Below are 7,510 nucleotides of genomic sequence, written 5' to 3'. Positions count from 1 at the left end.
GACTGGATTCGTCTGAAAGAAGAGAGTCATATACACCTAGGATGCCTCGGGGGTGAGTAAAACACAGCCTAATTTTCATTTTTGTGTGAACTAACCCTTTAATGGGAGAAAGTGCAGTGTGCAATGTGGCGGAATAGTCCCGCCTTTTAAATAAAAGAGCCAATCGCTAATTGGTAAAGTTGTTGCATCAGTGTTCTGAGACACGTGCTTAGGACAGCATATGTGCTTTAGCTTGTCCAGCCTTAAATCTAAGCTTTTTAATTATTTAAATGTGAGTGTGGCAAGCAGTTTTTGAGATTTCAGGTTTCCCCCATTCAAGTAGATAGGAATTGGTCTTGGTTGCCTGAAATAACAGCCCGGAGGAGTTGTAAATATGACCGCTGAGTGAACAGACTTTCTTTGAAATAGACTTTGACCAAAATACTGCTTCTCTTGTATATTAAACATCAAATATGGACAAAAAGAGACTGATTTTGGAAGGAAATGCTGGATTCTGATAAAAAAAATGTAAAAAAACCTGGAGAACCTTCACGGTCAAGAAAAATCTGTTGTTTTCTTACAGTTTTACACACTTCAGGTGCCATGCCGGTAACACTTTATTTCGATAGTCCACTTTAGACATTCTATTAACCTTTGACATATCCGACCGAACTATAAACTTTCCAATGATGTCTGTGAGAACGGTATATTCACTCGGCAAGCTCGCGCATCTGCGCCGCCGCGCGCTCAATCCACTCAGCGTGCTTTGTTTATCAGCTCGCACACATCAGCTATACAGGCGTTAATACTGAATGTTTAATGTTATATTCATTGCATACATATACTTCGTAGTAGACATCCATAACTCCTTTCTGCTGTCTGTTGTCAGTGTTTCTTTGTTTAAATATGGCGCTTATCACATGCTGTGTGGTATCGGCGTTTGGTATCGGGGCATTTTAACGAGTACGAGTACGAGTACAGTAGGCCAGTATCGGGCCCGATACCGATACCAGTATCGGTATCGGTGCATCCCTAAAATAAAGTGTAACCGCCATGCCTTATGAAAGAGCATACAAACATAGAAAACCCGACCCACACTGTTCTGAGAAAAACTGCTTGCCTAATATCTTGTCATGACTTGTTAGGACTCGCTGTTAGACTTACATTAGAAGGTTCCAAGTCATGTCTAGGGACAAAATAACAGAGATTTCGAGGTGAGAACATTTGGACCAGCATTGAAACTTACTCACAGCACCTTGCAACTGCATTGCAACACCCTGGCAACTATCCACAACACCATGGCATCATGATTTTCAGTTTTGCATGGCCAACCACTCATATTTTCTTCAGAAATCTAGTTTGCCGTACCACGGTTTAACACTCACAAAAGCAACGCAGCACCCACAGAACTTTTCGAACAAAAAAGATCGGAAAAGAGCCTTTGTCCTTTATCTATTGAGTAGGAACAGATTCCCTTTCTTAATTATCTTATCTACTGCTTCTAGCCGAGGAAAAAAGTAAAAGCAACACTTATTGACATCCTCCAAAAACTATTTTATCTTTCCACTGACAGTCCTTACAGAATCAGTGACTGGCTTCTTAAGTTGGCGATTCAATCTTTACAATAAGACAGCCAATGACGTAGCCTTCTCGAGTCAATAGACGGTAGTGAGTCATGTCGCGCACACACATTTCACAAGCGGCACACAGAGAAGCTATTCAGAAACGCCACCGTCCAATATTCTCTACCCCAGTGAACCAAAGATACAGTGACAGCATCAAATGTCACAGAATCGAAGAAGGAAATTAAACAGACTCCGAGGTCTATTTAGGATATTAAACTAAGCCAAGCATGACATCTTCAAGAGAATTTCACTAATGATAGGAAGCATTTTTGCGAGTTCTAAAGCGCCTACTTAACAATATTGAGCAGCTTTAGTCTTGGAGACAAATCTGAGTGAAAGCTTTTCGAAAAGAGGAGGACTTAAATATTGTATCAAGTAAGAGATCTCAGAAGTTCTGCTGAGAAATATCCAGAATTATGTGCTAAGCATTCTGACATGATTTGAAAGGAGAAACTGAGGAAATGAAATCCCAGTCGATCAGCTTCTTAAAACGTTATTTGTTTAATGAATGGCTCAAGGAAAAGTCATTTCCACCAACTGAAAATTCGTTCACACGTTCGGCAAACTTTGGAAAATCCAGTGGAAAGTTCTTCTTTAAAAGCATGTATTGTCAGTACATCAAATACAACTTACAGACAGTTTACAGACAAGCTTTCAGATGAACTGCTGCACCCTCATTTCCGGAGGTAGAGGCCAGCCAATCAAATTAGAGCTTGCCATATTAAGAAAGTGCTTGCTAGATCATATTGTCATAGAAAACCCTGCCTAACTTTTTTGTCACATCGCCTAAACTAGTTCAAAAACATTGGCAAAAACATTGTCTCAAATTCTGCCAAGTCATGATGTAATTAAACTAATTTGTCACTTTGTTGTTTTAAAGGAATAGTTCAACCAAAAATGGAAATTTGCTGAATATTTACTCACCTTCAGGCCATCCAAGATGTAGATGAGTTTGTTTCTTCATTACATCACTTGCTCACCAATGGATGCTCTGCAGTGAATGGGTGCCATCAGAATGAGAGTCCAAACAGCTGATAAAAACATCACAGTAATCCACACCACTCCAGTCAATCAGTTAACATACTGTGAAGCTGCATGTCTTCATGCATAATATTGTTTTCTCCAGTGAAACATCATCTTGCCTGAATCAGGAGAGAAATATGCACAGATTAAGCACCATTTACAGTTCTCGACTAATACATCTGTGGATTTTGATGTTAGACGACAACAAGGGACTTTTTCGGTTGTATTTTGGCCAGAAGGGACAGTTTAAAGTTTCTTACAAACATGCAGCTTTTCACTTCACAAGACATTAACTGATAGACTGGAGTGGTGTGGATTATTGTGATGTTTTTATCAGCTGTTTGGACTCTCATTCTGACGGCACCCATTCACTGCAGAGGGTCCACTGGTGAGCAAGTGATGGAATGCTACATTTCTCCAAATCTGATGAAGAAACAAACTCATCTATATCTTCGATGGCCTGAAGATGAGCAAATAGTGGGATTTGGGGTGGCGCGGCGATTTACCGATATCATTTGAAACCGAATGAAATTCGGTCTTATCAGTCAGACCAATACTGCTTTCTTTGTTGTTTACAAAGTCTAATTTCCATTGCATGCAGACATGAGGGGATGATGATATTTCCAATTCACCATACTTCCCGTGGCTTGCCTTCCAATAGCTGTTTTCCATACCAAAGTGTGACTTTCCTCTCTGCCAGATATGAAGACCGTATCCAAACACACTGCTCATTATTTATAGCACACAAACTGACCCACATCCATGCATGAGCAATGCATGCCCCAGTCATCACTAATGATCTCTTTCTATCCAAGACAGAAGTGGTTATGATCGCTTGCGGGATGGCGTTTTGGGGCATTAAACTATCCTTTCACTGACCTGACAAAACAGTGCCCGCATGGATGCATTTCAGATGGAAATTCATGGATGAAAGTCCAAAGTGTGGTGGCTAAGAAATGTTATGCTGCATGCATTAAGTCAGATAAGATTCAGACATCTTAACACATCCCCGAGTTCACTAGCTTGCCAGTGCGCCGGTTGAGAGATATATAATTTACGCACCCAAACATGTCATTTCCAATGCACTTAAACTGCTTGAAGGAATGCGGCTGGTGTTTTGAGGAGCCAAAAGTCCTTTTCATTTTCGGGACGATGTCTGTCTTAGTCCTTTTTAATTTCATGCATGCCTGTCGTGTTATACTTCATCATTAAAAGCGTGTTGAGCATACATAATGCGTGGTATGTACACTGATTTCAAAGCTGTTCTCATCTGAGCGGATGTCAACAGATCGGCAGTTTAAGCACAAAACAGAATGAGGATTAATAGATAAAGCCAAAGCAAAGAAAAGCCGAACCGAGACGAGAATGACAGTGTTCTAGCAGAAATAGTGGATCGAAACAGGGCAAATTACACAATGACCTTCTGGCAGGTTGTTGGGCTTTGCCTGAGGTGGGCCGGGCCAGAACTTCTGCGCAATTCTTGCATACCAGCAGGTCTGATAAACCATCGGTAATCTCTGTTCCTGTCACTCTCACTAGACAAACGCTGTTAGTTGTGCAAGCCAAAGTTTTGACTGTTGGCATTAAATTCAGTGCATACTGTAGCTTAATGTGGCCAAGAACCACTCGTTCAGATATGAAGGTACAGTCTGACCGACATAGAAGACTACCAATCACACTTTGCTTAGTTTTACGTGACATTTACGCTGAGCCGACACATTGTGCATCAAAAGTGATTCAATGTCATGAATAGAACAGAGTTCCCTTTCCACATTTTCGTGTTAAACAAAACTATATGTAACCAAATTGTTTCAAACAACAGTTTGTCCATTAGTTATTTATTTATATTATAGGTAGTATGTATAGGGGATGCTAAAACATTTTTTTAATGATGTATTTTATGCTCATCGAGACTGCATTTATTTAATCAAAAATACAGTAAAAACAATAATTAAAGATGAAGAAAACAAAACAATAAAGAGTAGCACAGCTTTTATCTACAACCTGGTAAACGTTCCAAAAAAAAAAAAAGAACAGAGTTTGCTCTGAGGGGAAATTGGAATTATTGTGCTTCTGCAACATGACAGCATGACTCTGTAAAAGGCGAGCGAGGAGTTAGCCATACGCCTGGAGATTAGGTAGAGTTGGCCACTCACCCAATCGGACAGCAGAGCGGAGAATAAACCGTCTCCGGCTGGCGGAGCGTCTCAGTCCTTGCGTTTATGAGACCATCTCCGCTCCGTCACCGTCAACACCATTATAGCAATTCCAGCGGGTCTTGATCTCAATTTTTGACCACATTCAACACGTTTAAAATCCAATTTTTAAACAAAATTAAATTTTTGAACTGTGACTAATTGTAACTACCAGCCACATTTTACAGAGAGCAATTTCCGCTTTTCCCTACATCCGGCCTCTCTCCTCTATTTTAAGCGGCGAAAGGTTGGCATGTATCTGACTGCTATTTTAATGCTAATGCCACATGCAAGACTCGTTTGCAAATTTTACCATTTATTAACTTCTTGTGGGTTGGATTTCTTTGGATGGCTGCCACTGCTGCAGAGAAGATGGATCCAGCAAGGGATGTCTGATGGGAAAGATACACTAACAATGCTACGATGCTTAATAGTAGCATAGCCTAAGGCTAAATCTCATTATTCAGACCCAGGCTATCATCACTGAACAGAAAACAAACTAATTTGGTAACAAAATGCTGACAACTGAGACATAAGGTTGATGAGAGTGCAACTTGTGAAGGGGAGCAACTGTTATTAATGCTCACAGACTTTTGTTTTGTTTTGGTGCTAGTCGCTTTTGCTAAGCTTAAAAGTAGCAGATTCTTTTAAGTAGAATCTTTTACTCACAATCATCTTGAATTTCATTCATTCTGTCATCTTTATGAATATGTTCATAACAAAATCATTTTCACTATTATAACTCATTGTTTTGTTCTAGCACTAGTTATTTTTGTTAAGCTTAAAAGGCGTGGCCGATGCCTTTCATTTTAATGAACAGTTCATCCAAAAAATGTTCCAATCATTTACTGACTTTCTTTCTTATGTGGGACATAAAAGGGGATTTTTTAAAGAATTAAGTTCATCACAGACTCATTTTTGTATTATAATTCATTGTTTTATTTTGGCACTAGCTGTTTTTGCTCATCTTAAAAGTAGTTGCCTTTTATTTAAAGGAACCGTTCACCCAAAAAGTTTGAATCTTTTTTCAGTGTTCATCTCTATTATAAAAAAGGAATTTTAAGCGATGCATTGACATTTTATACAAAAAGACACTGTTTACATTATATCCCTGTAAACGTATTTCCGATAGCTCTTCTCAGGCAGTTGAAACACCGCACCTCACTATTCGTCTGTTGCTTTGTTTGGATTTGTGCATGTAATCCTCTTTGCGGCTTAAAATGATACGAAGTCAGAGAGCCAAAAACCTCTGTCTCATAGTGCCTGTTAGAAAGAGAGAAAAAGAGAGGAACTAGGAAGAGGAATTCAAAGAGGATGGACATTTTATCAGTATTCAGTTATCAGATGTTGCAGTTTTAACATGAGCTAACATCCTATTTGACTTATTGAACATAATTTGCAAGAAGATTTGGGAAAATATTTGATCATAATGTAACAACTTTCTCTGCCCCTGAAACAACTTTGCTTTGTGCTGATGTCATCAAACCCTCCCTTTTTAACCCCTCCCTTTCCACCACCTGGGGTCTGTTTCATAAAACAAGTTTACCAAATAAGCCAGGCTTATTTTAATTAGTCTGACTTATTTTAAACCAAATCAACTGACAATAAATCAGACTAACTGAAATAAACCTGGCTTATTTGGTAAACTTGTTTTATGAAACAGGCCCCTGGTTTCATTCTGGTATGTAACACTCACTTTTCATTTCTAGTAAATAGATTTTTTTCCATCTCGTTGCATATATCTGGTTTGTAAGATTGTGGTTGAAAAATGGTTTTAATTTTGATTCGGAAAAAACTAAGTCCTGTTTTTGAAGCACACTACTAGTTTCCATTTAACTCACTGAAAGCTAATTGATGTGCTTAGCAACAATATTGCATAACAATCAAACCAATGCACCAATGAGATTTCACTGTGGGCGGAGCTACACAGTGCAACACGACAAAAACAGATACGAACAAAATGTCTTACGAAGGTTTGGTTCCAAGCGATAAAATAAACTATTACTTGTTGTAATACACTTTAAAAAGTAAAAATGAGAACTTTAAGATCTTTTGGTAACACTTTCTATGAAGCCCGTATTTATAATACATTATAAGGGTATTCTTAAGGCATTATAATGAATGCATAATGCATTATAAAAAAACGTATAATATGTTATATCAACTCATGAATAATCATAACAACAGTTATAATACATCATAATACTTACGTATTTGTGGTTATAAGTTTAATAAGAGTATGATTATTTATAACGCACAATGAACACCATATTAAATCTACTTCATTTACAGAATAATGGACTGTATCATATCTTGACATTGTTTATTTAAGATCTGCACAGTATCTTACTACAGCTTGTGAGTGGTTAGATGTTGAGTGTTATTTGAGTGTTTCCTGTGGAGCTAATGTTAATTAATTGATGTGAGCTTTATACCCCAAAAATATGTCTTATTACACATTCATCTGATCTGATATCTGATCTTATGGCTGTTTGAGAGAAAAAATTTTTTTATTATTATTATTATTACTACTACTTGTAAGTGGTCTTTGACCGCTTTAAGTAAAGTAGCATAAGAAAAATGGCAAGATATGAGACTTATAATACATTATAACTATGAGAAATATAATCCATTGTAAAAGTGGATGCAACGTGTTCATTGTGTTATAAATCATCATACTCTTAAAAG

The sequence above is a fragment of the Sinocyclocheilus rhinocerous genome, unplaced genomic scaffold (genome assembly GCF_001515625.1).
Source record: "Sinocyclocheilus rhinocerous isolate Xijiao unplaced genomic scaffold, SAMN03320098_v1.1 scaffold812, whole genome shotgun sequence".
NCBI classification, from domain to species: domain Eukaryota; kingdom Metazoa; phylum Chordata; class Actinopteri; order Cypriniformes; family Cyprinidae; genus Sinocyclocheilus; species Sinocyclocheilus rhinocerous.
The sequence above is the reverse complement of the archived record's forward strand: the minus strand, read 5'-3'. Positions refer to the sequence as shown.